The sequence below is a fragment of the Nuphar pumila genome, chromosome 6 (assembly GCF_984573655.1).
Source record: "Nuphar pumila chromosome 6, dmNupPumi1.hap1.1, whole genome shotgun sequence".
In the NCBI taxonomy this organism is placed as follows: domain Eukaryota; kingdom Viridiplantae; phylum Streptophyta; class Magnoliopsida; order Nymphaeales; family Nymphaeaceae; genus Nuphar; species Nuphar pumila.
In genome coordinates this window covers 126366933-126380424 of record NC_143254.1, presented here as the reverse complement: position 1 = coordinate 126380424, position 13492 = coordinate 126366933, and the positions used below count along the sequence as shown (strand labels likewise).

Sequence of the window (13492 nt, the reverse complement as noted above, 5' to 3'; positions counted from 1 at the left end):
TAACCGAGATTCATACTCTAGACAATAAAAAGAGGTATTTGTAGACACCCTAATTTTGATTGAGTCATTTCATGTGACCAAAATCTCATGTTTTTGGCTAATTTTAAAGTAATACTGACTTCAAGCTCATTTTTAGCCTTCAAACGACATTCTTAAAGGTTTTTGTTTAAAAGAGAATTAAACTAGAGGAACTTAGTCTTCAAACAAGCTAAAAATCAAGTCAATTTGACATAAGAATCAAAAGTTATGACCAAAATAAGTCAATCGTTCATAATGACACATGGATTATCATTAGGGGACTTTGAAGTGTCATTAGCAAATTTTTAAAGTGTTGCTAGTAATTGGCCTGAATAGACTTATGTCATAAGTATTCTTCTAACAATACATGGATTATCGTTAGTAAACAGTTGGATCCATAATGTGTAGCCAGCATTTTCCTAACGACACATGGATTGTCGTTAGTAGCCAATCAGATTCCACCATCTCACTTTTGGTTGGATCTGGATCCCGGAATATTGAATATGTAGCAATCATGCCAAAATCTGCTAAAAAATCTATAAATAGGGGTTCAGTCTCCCCAATCTAGCAACACTTGAGATCTAGAAGCATCCTTACCCTGCAAAAATTCTTACTCGCCCTAGCCTTTTAGAGCCCAGCACCATTTGGCTTAGCTGGGCTACTTGTGGGTTGAATCTAGGCCCAAATCCAGGTTCTACATGGGGATCTTCACTTCCTTTAGTATAGGGTAGATCTTGGCCCAATTAATAGAATTGGAGTCGTTTACCAGTTGACCAGTTAGGGTCTGATTATTGATTAAAGTTGGGATGGATGGCGATGGAACAGTTGGATTGATGACAATGGCCCTTGGAATCAATCCGGTTCTACTCATCCCCTATGTCATCCATATCGTCATACCCCATCTTCGGATCTCATTGATGCAAGTTGTTTTGATCAAATCTCATCACATTGATGTGATGCACATGGTCCATTTAGTGAATATCAGCATATGAATCGCCAAATCTGACAACTGTGCATGATTTTCTAGCGATTAAGAAACCAATGAATGTAAAAATGCCAAAAAAAATTATTCTAAATATCATGCATTTTTTGTACAAAAAAAATGCAATCCAAGGATCTATTCTTATCGAATTGATCATCTTGATTCCATCTATGGAGTCAGATTTGATAAAAGAAAAATGCATCAATGAGATCTCATATGGTGATGATGATAGGAATGACATAGGGGATACCTTTAGATTGAAAGTGCTACCACTCAACTTGTTTGCAAATCTCTCTCTCTCTCTCTCTCTCTCTCTCTCTCTCTCTCTCTCTCTCTCTCATGCACAGACATGACGTACACAACTTTATGAAATTCTGACATTTTATGTCAGGTGCCATCTTTTCTGAAATTCATGATACAGATCAAACTTTCCCGGACAATGGCCAAATAAGGACTTTGAGTAAACTCCACATATCAAATCAAGCAGTAGGAAATGTGTACAGGTATAAGAAGTTTCCACATTCCCCTTAGCTAAAATAACATATGATTAATCTTTGAAACACAGAAATAATGTACACAACTTTCCTCTACTAAACATAGTGCAGAAAAAGAAACAGCAAAAGGGCATTTTCAACATTTTAAAATATTAACTAACAGTGAGTGGCATTTTCAATATTTTAATATACTAACTCAGACTAGGTGACTGAGTTTAACAGTAACTTTAACAGCTCCTAATTTGACCATTATCATAAAAAGTTTGGTCTATATCAGGAATTTCAAAAGAGATAACACCTGACATGAAATACCAAGTAAAAGGCGAGTCTGTATCAGGAAATTACCTATTATCCTGTTGGGGAATGCGGATAGGATGCTCATGATGTACGAATCTTTCAATAATTGTTACTCCCTCAATCGTTTCATTTGGAAAAGTTGGGTTTCCTTTTAGAGTCCATCAGTACATAAAAAGCTGCATATACTTTTCATAGCAGTTTAGCCATTAGAAATTATCAACATGTATTTTACAAGATCTTCATGAGAGATAGACAGAGGTTTCTTGTAGATTCTTTGGGGCCACCGTGTTAGTGATTCTGGGTCGTAGCAGTATGTTGGATGACTATCATCACTATGGCTGCTTATGTCACATTATTGTTCATGAAAGCGCCATGTGCAGCGAAATGGAAGCCGTACGTATCCAGTATAACGGATCGGAGGTGGGCCCCATGAGACAGAAGTTTGTCAGATGTGTTTGTTGTTAAACTAACGAGTATATAGTTCATCTGTTTGGACAGATCGTACGATTAGGAAAAATCACACAACTACAGTTGCATTCCTTGTCCTCCACGACCGATCTGCAGCAGTCACTTCCAAGTCAATTATTTGAGCTATACGTTCTTGGCTTTTGATAATAAAAAAATATTAGAAGTTTTTATTTGTAATAGTGTTAAGAAACCACGAGCAAGAAACCAAAACACAACAATAAAGATAATAGCAAGGAAAGAAAGAACACAGAATACAGGTTGTTCGGTCTGTAACCTACGTTCATATGTGTCACAAACTCCCTCTGAAAACTTTTGAGAAAACTCAATACACCCAAAACTCTAATAACCCTCTTCAAGAATAAAACCATTTCCCAATTATACAAGGAAACTCCTACTTGCTGATTGATAGAAATTGCAGTCTCGAGCCTAACTGTCTTGAACTTAACGTCCTAATCCCTCCACTACCATTACAAACCTCCATTTTTAACTCCCAAATTAGATTGAAATGGGTAATGGAGCAAAGCAGGTCTTGAATTCAATGCACACATAACATATTGTATGAAAAAATGGTCATTGCTTGTAAAGTTTTGAGCTCCTATTATAGTGAAAGAAGATCCCCAATAATGATAAAAATTCTTGTGTCTCACTTGGCGAACTATGCGCACACTACAAGAAAATGGGGCTTTAATGGAGCAGCCATTATGCCAATGAAAGCCTTGATTGGTGCAAAATGGTCGCCAGAAGCTACGCCAGTAAAAGTCTCACCGCTGATGGTTTCACTAGTGGTGCAACGTTGTGCCAGTGAAAAATCGTTTACTAGCACAAAATTGAACAAGTGAAATGATTTTCACTGGCACTAAACTGCACCAGTGAAACCGGTTCTACTGGCAAGTACTGGCACAGACTTGCGCCGTTGAAGCTGTTTCTACCGGCACAGAGTTATGCCAGTGAATTCATTTGTACTGATGCAGTGTTGCGCCAGTGTACAATAGTTTTTTTTTCAGCCTTATGTCACAAATAATGTGGACTTCAATTAACAATTTAATTGAATGGAATCCTGAGGTTCATAAATAATGTGGACAAAAATTAATAGAATCCTGCAACAATTTCATTGACTGAAATAATTAATGTCACAGTCTACAAATACAAACTTCATGAATATAGCAATTCATAACTTGAGATCCTTGAACTGTAGATCAAGATATGTAAATAAAAATGAAACTTGTTTCTTGAATGCATGTCAACTGGGATACTTCAACAGGCACCAGTGGCAATTCCATCCTATCAGCCTCTTTACCATTAAGCTCAGAAGTCTTTTTCTTACAAAGGCTGCAAACAAACTCATATGAGTCTTCAACAGGCACCAGTTTGCATCTTTCTCATTTTGCAACCGGGAAATTGTTGAACATGAGCTTCTATTATATTTTCATCTCTAGGAATTCATAATCCATAAAATATGAAATAAAAATGCCAAAACTGTTATTAAGCTGGAAGTAAATAGAATATTTACATTTGCATTGAAGATAAATATTGAATCTTGAGAGATCAGATTGTGCACATGATTCATATGGGATCCCTTTTGGAGCTGAAAGAGTGACACTTAATGCTCTGAAAAGAATATATGATGAGCACTTTTGATCATCTTTTTCTTAGAGTAGAAGAGAATAGTTCACAATTATATCACTAACCTGGAATCATCATCCAACAAGAAAAAATTGCTCATAACATTGTTTGAATCCTCAGTCATCAGGACCCTCATATTAGAAATAACATGAGATAACCACAAGCATTACAACAATGCTGATCCTAACATAGCTTTGAGTAAAGGTAATGTACCCATTCTTAGACTTGCAAGGGGACAAGTTGAGAATTGATGGGCAATCATACCACAACAAGGAGTATACACACAACAAAAACATTTAGAATGAGAGTCAACACCCACGAATATCACATAATACATCCACATGCAAATAGAACAAACAAGATTATATTTATATCAACTCCTCTTTTGAATAAAAGTCTTGTCCTGTGCAAACATATTTAATAGAAAAAAGCACATGTCAAATTGACAACACGCATATGCAAAGAAGAGAGAAAAACATGTTAGCTATACAAGAAGGTATTAACCACAAGTTTTATTTGTCCAAAAAGCATTCATCCAAAATGACTCAAAAAAGGTTTAACATAACATCCAACTTTATCAACAAAAAGTTTCAAAATATGGCCAAATGTATGAGGCACACATCTTCATCATCAATTACTTGAGTGAACACCACTGTCTCATGTCAGACTCCATGATCTAAAGAATAAAAAAAGACAATCAATCATTCAAAGTTAATTAACGAATTAACTTGTGATATAAAGATTTTAAATTCTAATTAAATGACCTAAGATTGATGTAAATCATTTGCTTGGTTGATCCTTATAAATTCTATAAATTGTTGAACTTGAGCTTCTAGGTCATTCATTTTTTCCACTCGGGCCTCCAACTCATGCATTCTTTTAATTTGAGTGTCCATCACATTCACTCTTTTCAACAGCTCAGTGATCTCTTCTCTATATTCTACATTTTGTTGCATCGATTGGGTTTGAGTAAGGCCTAGACCAAATAACTGAGATGCCTTAACACCCATGCCATAAGTACGAAGTCGTTCATACATGTCCTCTCTATTAGCCTGAGAAAGGATATCGTTATGAGGCGGGCTATCTTGAGTTACCTCAGGCAGTTGAGATATTATGTCATTCATTTTAGCTTACAAGACAATATACACATCCAATTATATACAAAAATAAATGCAAAAGTAAGATACCACTTTTCAACACAAATAGAACTAATCGTGTAAGCAATTAACTCTTACAATTGCTTTACTCGTTTTAGCATCATAATAATTTTTGTCAGAGCTAAACTAAGGCATAATGAAGAACTCAACTTGTGATGACTCGATTCAATCCTCTCTAACTTGCACAACTGTCAAAAGAAATTAATAATGATAACATAATAATATAAGTATGATCATAAAGGCAAATATATCCAATTAATAAAATAAAATTTACGCTTTCAGTGTGATATTGTGCAAAGTTTTTTGTACCTATAGTGTAAGAAAACTTTTGTTTTTTATAATTGACAACATTCTTTGCACTTTGTGCTTACAACAGTAAAACAAGTTAACAATATAAATAACTATAAATATTGAAATTATCAACTATAACTTGCTTTTACCACGATCTAACAACCATACCTTGGACTGACAAGAATAAAAATGCCTTATAAGTTCTGCCCTCTGAATAGATGAAATACTCTTCATACGGTTGTTCATACACTCATCATGTGTGTTGTACTTTTTATAGATGCCTTATCTCATACCTCCCATTTTTAAAGCATCTTGTGTATTCTTTCATCACCCAAACTTTCATGCACTCAGGCATATCATACTTTTTTTGCAACACATACAATTGAAATCATATTACAATCATGTTTAAATATGTAGATATATCAAAAATTTATAATAAGAAAAATTCAGTTATATACCAACACATAATGCCACACATCATCCTTGTAACTTTGAGGTAGTGTTTTTCAAGTAAAATAATGAAGTGGTATTTTTTTATGATCTCGTGCCATCATTCCTAAAAATGTACTCAAATATTGTGCCTCCTGACTTATGGGCTGAACATACTTATTCATTGCGACATGAAATTTCATGCCTAGAGCTAACATTGTTGTTGCAAGAGCACGAGTTGGGCCACATGTCCTTTTCTCTTGATGAGTTGTAATAAAATATCCAAAAATTCATCAAGTATGATATAGAATCATGTACATATAAAAAAAAAGCATCAAAATCACATATACAAAAAGAAAAAGAAAACATAAATCTATGAATAACATATCCAAAAAATAATCATTTAAAAAAAAAGAGAAGTTGAGTGGTAGACAAAGTTTTACCTCACCAAACCAGCAAAGCAATTATCACTTGTTCTCTTTGGAATCAACAACGCAAAAATCACCTAATCCTACTGCAAAAAAAAATCATAAGATGCAACTTTTTCTTATCTATTTTGTGATGTATTTGCTCTTTACTTATGAAAATAGAAAAGATAGAGGAAGAAATTGTGACAATTTGTGGAAACATTAATGTTCCATTAATCAATATATAAGGGTGTAACCTTGAATTACATATTAATGTTAGATCTGAAAAGCTTAAAGCATACAACATTGCGATGTAGTTTTTATTTTTATTGGTTTCTATTCACATTTTCAGCATTCATGTCTACTATACAAAGCTTAGTTGAAAGAGAAAAAGGACACAATGCTCATACTATGCAGCATCAACAAGAAAGTTGAATCAACAGAATTGCACCATGTTAACCAAAGGTTCTCATGCTCGAATCATTTCTATGACCATGCCCCAGCTTAATAAAGATAAAAAATGAAATTTCCGCAATCTTTAACAAAAAGTTTAGTGATTAGAACTGCTCAATGTTAGATTAATAAAAAAAAAACAATCAAAGGCCGAAGGGAGCTAAAATTTGCCTTGCATTTGACAAACCAACAAAAACAAAAACAAAATAAGGGTATCATTTTCAAAGGCTTCAAAACCACAATGAGATTCTAAAAGAAATCCACACAAAACACCATAGATAAAACTTACAAAACTAAATGCAAAAGCCCCACATATGGAAGCCTCACCAATTTGATCTAAAACAAGGATCAAAAGGAAAATCAAGAACCCGCTCAGAACTCCCAAAGCAAAATTTTTCTATGTAGTCCAATTAATGTCGATGATAAGACAGAAAAACACAAAGACTAATTTATAAATCCAAGTGAGACAACGAAAAAGGAAAAATGAAGCATTAAAAAATAACTTGACAAAAAACAAACACACACACAAGACAATTGACACGTGTTAGATGTAGATTTCTTCTACTTGTAAGTAAGCTTTATATTTGTATAGTATCCTCGTATGAGGCTTTGCATGAGAGGCCTTGTCATTCTCTGAATTGTTTAAGCAAGGTTGGTGGATGAGCTTTAGAGTCACTAGAGATCATTCAACATTACATAAATCAAATGCAGATGATTTGTCATAAGTTGCTTATGGCGCAAAATAGGCAGAAGAGTTATGCAGACAGAAAGCAACGCTCACTGACTTTTGAAGTGGGAGACCATGTTTTTTTGAAGATCTTGTCCTCCCGTAGCATCTTTCGCTTCAGAAAAAAAGAAAGTTGAGTCAAAGGCTTGTTGGACCGTTCAAAATTATAGAGCAGATTGGTAGTTCTGCATATCGAGTAGCTTTGTCGTAGCACTTTGATAAGATTCACAATGTATTTTATGTGTCGATGTTGCAAAGTAGAAAATTTCTTGTCACTGAGCTCTTTAACTACATAAACTATGCCATATTTCGATTCTATCTCCATAGAGACTTCACTACTTTTGTTAAAGCAAACCATTCTTCTTGTTGTACTTTGAAATGGATGCAAATTCTCCTCAGCAGTCCTAGACCCATTTCTTCTGCTTTTGCCTACATGTTTTAGTGGCAACATCTATCTTCTAGTATGCAATGTTTCAATGTCCTTTAAGTTTAGGATGGAATATATCTACACAAGCGCACACATGAACATGAAAAAAGCACAACAAAAGATAAAAATCCCAAAATCAACTCCATTCTTTTATTAAAAAGTATTTGAAAATGACAATTCTTCAAACAAAACTAAAAAGATCATCCCAAATCGATCTTAAAACCTCACTAGACATGTTGAAACCCATTAATAATGAGGAAAGACTACGAAATACAAATAGCCTTAAAAAGCTCAAGATTGTCTTATAGAACATAAGAGAGTCTAGAAACAACCTCGAAACCTCACCAAAGGCATGAAAACACAAAAAAAATGAAAAACTTTACCAAATAGCAGTAGAAACAAATAATTCCATGTGGACTCAAGAATATGACAAAAATTGGCACAAATCATGTACTTAAAAAGAAGCAATTACTGAAAACAATGACCAAAAACATAGATCACCCCGAACATTAACTGTAACACTACATTTTATCACAAAAAAACCTAAAAAACATCAAATTACCAAAAGGCAAAGCAGAAGAAGAAGAAGAGGAAAACACAACTTGAAACCCTAGCAAAGAAAGTATTCTTCTCGCCTTGATAGAATGAGGAAGTAGCAGCCTCAGCCCTTAAAGTTTATTCCCTCCTCAAATTTTTTGCATCTGACATCCAATTATGGCCTTCTTTCCAGATTCATGCTCAGGTTAAAATCTTTCAAAGAATTCTCTAACCAAAGTGACAATTCTAACTCAATCATTTAAGGAACTTTTTTTTTCGATCACTCGAGAATCACTCTCATTTAAATAAGGGAGTGATTCTCATTCATGTCAAATCTCATATTCAACCAAACATGAGTTTTGCACATTGAACTAATTTTGATTCTCACAAGAATAAAAATCACTCCAGTCATGAGATTTCAAATCTCACGGGTTGGGGTGTGATTTCAAATCACACGATTCGAAATCACACCCATGAAATATGGGAATGCACCTTTTCAATCTCGATGTTTATCCTCGTGTGCATCATGACACAAATGTAGCAGTCATTGACAACGGTGGTGCCAGAGAAGACCATGAACTCCTTGCCCTAGATGTCGGCATCCTCCTCGACGAGATGGTGTGTCATGTTTACAGTGATGCTCTCACCAGTGAGCAGCCATTGCTCCACCTTGACCGTGGAACTGATTAGGCGCAAGATCCTTATGTTCGTCGAGACCTTGTCGCTGACGTGGAGCTCGACGATGTTGTTGAGGACAAGGTCTCGGGTGGGGAGGTTGGGGATGAAGTCGCCATTGTGCCTCACCACGGTGATCTTCGATTGGATGCGCTTGAGGGCCTCAAGCGCATTTTCGATGTTGCTCTTCTGCCACCCTCTAACGACAACATTGGCGATGAGGACGAGGAAGATGACCAATGGATCCACAAAGGTCATGATGCCTATCTCACCCTCCTCCTCATCATTGTACCATGCCAGCATGAATGAGATGATGACCATGACCGACAGGACCAACATATCCTCAAACTACTCCAGATTCAGATGCCACACCAAGGGCCCCTGGTGACACTCCAACTCGTTGGGGCCATAGATCGCCTGACGATTGTCTGCCATGTCCCAGGACAGCCCCTGCTCGACATTCACCTTGTAGTGTGGATCACACTCAGTGTCGTCCCTCGACCACACCGGGAAGGGATCAATGGGCTAGGCCTCCCCTTGTTCTACCTACCTTTCTCCAACGGTTAGGGCAAGGACACAACAACCTAATCCTAACGGATTTTTGGCAAATGCAAAAGCTGAGGTCCTCGATTGGCGATGAATTGATCCAAGGTGAATCCCACTAGGGCTTTTTTGTTTTTATATTTTTTTTTCTTCTTTGTTTTTATGTTTTTCTTTTATCAGGTGTATTTTCGTTGGATTCCAGCAAGCTCCATGCCTGCCGCTGGATTTTTTTTTTCTTTTTTGCTTCAATCGAGCGGGATGGGCTACAGTCTGTTTTTTGTTAATAGAATGAAAATTTAAAAAAAAAATTGCATTCTTTTGTTAAAATCTGCATTCTTTTATTAAATTCATAATTTGTTTAAAACCATTTTATTGGATCTAAATTAAAGCATTGGGTCCAACTATGATAAATTCAATCCATAATGCATTAACAATCCATGTCCAAATATTTATAATTTTTTTAAAAGCATTTTTTGGATCCAAGCTCTAGCATTGGATCCAAATATGATAAACCCAATCAATGATCAAATAAAAATCCATTTTCAGGTCCATTAAATCCATTGTTACAATCCGTGAACCATGATCCATTAAATCCAAAAAATCCATTGATCCATTAGATCCAATTTATGGTCATTAAATAAAAAAAAACATTGATATAATACATGATCCAATTATGTATAACATGTGAAAAGGAATCTGTGTCAACTTACCAAACAAAAAAAATGAATCTCATAGAAATGAAATTCCTTTTCTCAAACCAACCAAACATGAGAAGTGAAATCTCTTGAGAAAGTAAATCACGTGAGTGTGATTCTCATGAGATTTACTTCCAAATTTATAAAAAGCAACCAAACGTACCCTTAGTTGTTAAGTTTCTATACATGGCCCTATTTCTGCCTACGAGGTTCAGTGATTTTTTTTGTTTTAAAACTGAAAAACCACCGCTACAGTTCGGACATCCAGTTACGGGCCGAGAGGTCTCACAATGATCGTTGACCGGTTTGGACATCCTGTTACGGACGATCGATGTTTGCAGTGTAAAACTGTACGAGCACTTGCAAACCGAGGATAATTTTCATTTAGCTTTGGGCTTGGGACATGCGGCGAGCACACTTTGGGTATCGAAGTCTTGGCCAATTTCAACTTAAAAGCCTTAAGCTGACCCACCTAACCACGTGTGCGGGGAGACCTTAAGGAACCATGAAGTTCAATGATTATTAATAATTGTAGGTTTATATCGCAGGTTAATGCTTGCCACCGGGTGGATATAATAATCTTGATCGAATTTTTGATCTAATACCTTTAACCGTTCCCTGATTTTTGATGTGCTCCAAAGTTGAAATAGAATCGACTATCTATTCTGCTGATAATTACAGTAACTGCTGCTAAAAATGGTAAAAAAACTATTGATTTATTTTTTTTTTACCATGCCATTGCCGCGTTTGGATCACATAAGTCCAACTCGAATATGTCCAACTGAGTTTGGTGGTAGGTCCCACCTGGGGACATGTCATGTGACTGGCCTTGCCAACTTAAAATTTGGGTTTTCCAGAATAAACCCAAAACAAGTTATACTCTGGACCAACTTAGAAACATTATAGTTGGCTGGAAGAGGCATTTATTTTGAAATTATTGGCTTATCAACTTAGACTTTTTACTGCTGTCTCTAGCACCATTATTAACAGGACTAGGTATTCGTAGTGAATTGAACTTTGGCCTTTATTTTCAGATTACTAACTAAGAAATGCTTGATACCAACATCTTCAAAACACGAGTTAGACTACAAGGGCTCTACCTTATTGGCTAGGGGTGACAGTGGAATTATATCACCTGATATATATGGGACAATCATGGGTTTTTTTTAGAAAGAAACCGAACCGGGGCACGATGACCTGGTCGTGCTGGCTCAGCCTGCCATACTTACGGTTGCAGCGTAAAACTCTTGAGTCTAGAACCCCTTCCCACCTAGGGCGACCATCATGGTTTGAAACCCAAAAAAGTGTGTCATGTTGCAAGGTCAAAGCTAATTAAGTGTACTGCCCGATGGGTAAGGAAGGGTTTTTTTACCAAGCCGAGGCTTGCCAATGTGGAGTGAGTGATGAGAGGATCTATTTGCTTACCTAACCTGAAAACCTCAACCAATTGAACTTTTCACAAGCTCTCCTTATTTTGTTTCACAAATTATTTGCCTTTGTTTTTTGATAGGCAAATTCCTCCGCTCTCATAGTGAGACGTAACAATCCAGCTGTCTTATTCGACCCTTATTATTTACCCATTCCAGTATTGAATGCACACATGCACTCATTAACCAAGAATTTAATCTTTCACATTTACTGTCCAAAACAAAGTCGATGCCCCCACCCAACAAGCCTTATTAAACCCCCACAAGGTAGCTAACATTGAATATGTTAGCCCATAATATCGAATTTTCAATAACAACTAATCGCCATAGAAGCGTAGGCGTCTCTCTCTCTCTCTCTCTCTCTCTCTCTCTCTCTCTCTCTCTCTCTCTCTCTCTCTCTCTCTCTATATATATATATATATATATATATATATATATATATATATATATATATATCCACAAGTTGCAAAAACAGCAGACAAGAGAGAAAGAGAGTGCCGAACAGCTATATATGAAGCTAAAGTCACCTCACTCACCTATCCGCTAATACCCCTCAGTTTTTCAATACTCCCTCCCAATATAAACAAAACCCCCAAGTCCAACCATACCCACCCCTTTCTCCTACGTCCCTCCTTGCATACCAATCACTTAAAAAATACTCAAACTCCATTGTTATTAATCCTTTCTTCTTCTCATTATTACGGTTAACATCATTGTTGCATGGACAACCCTCATCCTCAGGTGCCACAGGAGCGCCGAGCGAACAACGTGGCACCTACTTCCAGCGGTGGAGTCGGCCAGCTGCCCGGGAATCCACCTCCTGGACTCCGGAGGCATCCCCTATACCACGGAATCCGGTGGCGCAGCGGCAAATGGGTGTCGGAAATCCGGGAGCCAGGGAAAATGACTCGCATCTGGCTCGGCACATTCCCATCACCTGAGATGGCTGCTGCCGCTTACGACGTCGCCGCCCTTGCACTCAAAGGTGGAGCTGCCTTGCTTAATTTCAAGGACATTGCCAAGACTTTCCCGGTTCCGGCATCAACTTCGCGGGCCGACGTCCGGGCGGCAGCTATGGAAGCTGCGTCCAGGTTCCGGCCACCAGGTAATGGTGACTCAACCGGTCCTCGAGGAGTTTCAGCACCGGCAGGCGAGCCACGAGGAGTTTCAGCACCCGCAGGCGAGCCACTGCAGGGACCATCAACAGATGCTGAGGCATATGAATCACGGAAGCTGGAGAGCGGCGAGCAGATGCTGGAGTCAAGCGAATTTATCGACGAAGAGGTACTGTTTGACATGCCGAATCTGCTGGCGGACATGGCCGAAGGCTTGCTAATGAGTCCACCGAGAATGCGCTCATTGTCGCCGGAAAATTCGCCGGATAACTCAGAGGAAGAGAAGCTATGGAGCTACAGCTGAGTTCTCTTCTCTCTCTCTCCTTGCTTTCTCGGGGAGGAGGGAAAGAACGCAATCATTTGACGCAGGAATATGGGATTTTGGAGATGAGATGTGTGAAATTTTTGCGTATTAATTTGAACTTTCAGAGTGAATTGATACAAACAGTAATAGTAGTAACACAGTGGTCGTGATAATGAAAATGAAGAGGATGATGATAGCAGCATGTGCAATTTTGTCGCTGTGAGACTAAAAAGTTTTGAGTTTACTAGGTGCATGTATCGACATTTTCAGCATCAACGTACAACGATAATAACGAGAGAGAGAGAGAGAGTAGTAGGTGCTTAATCGATACGTGCTCAATGAAAACAAAGTATTGCTGTACGATGGACGCTCAGTGTTTTTTCTCCACAAAAATGCTGAAAACCATGCAAAAATGTGTTATAG

At 37.3% G+C, this 13492-nt stretch overlaps 2 pseudogenes across 1 annotated transcript; one reads left to right on the top strand and one right to left on the bottom strand.

Annotated features, from left to right (window-relative positions):
- Positions 1-8898: 8898 nt before the first annotated feature.
- Positions 8899-9306, bottom strand: LOC149836105 (calcium-transporting ATPase 1, endoplasmic reticulum-type pseudogene; annotated as a pseudogene).
- A 3064-nt stretch (positions 9307-12370) lies between these two features.
- LOC149836104 (ethylene-responsive transcription factor ERF027 pseudogene) lies at positions 12371-13272 on the top strand (annotated as a pseudogene). The gene is made up of 2 exons (XR_016432453.1): positions 12371-12755; positions 12822-13272. The product of XR_016432453.1 is annotated as an ethylene-responsive transcription factor ERF027 pseudogene (transcript).
- Positions 13273-13492: the final 220 nt, after the last annotated feature.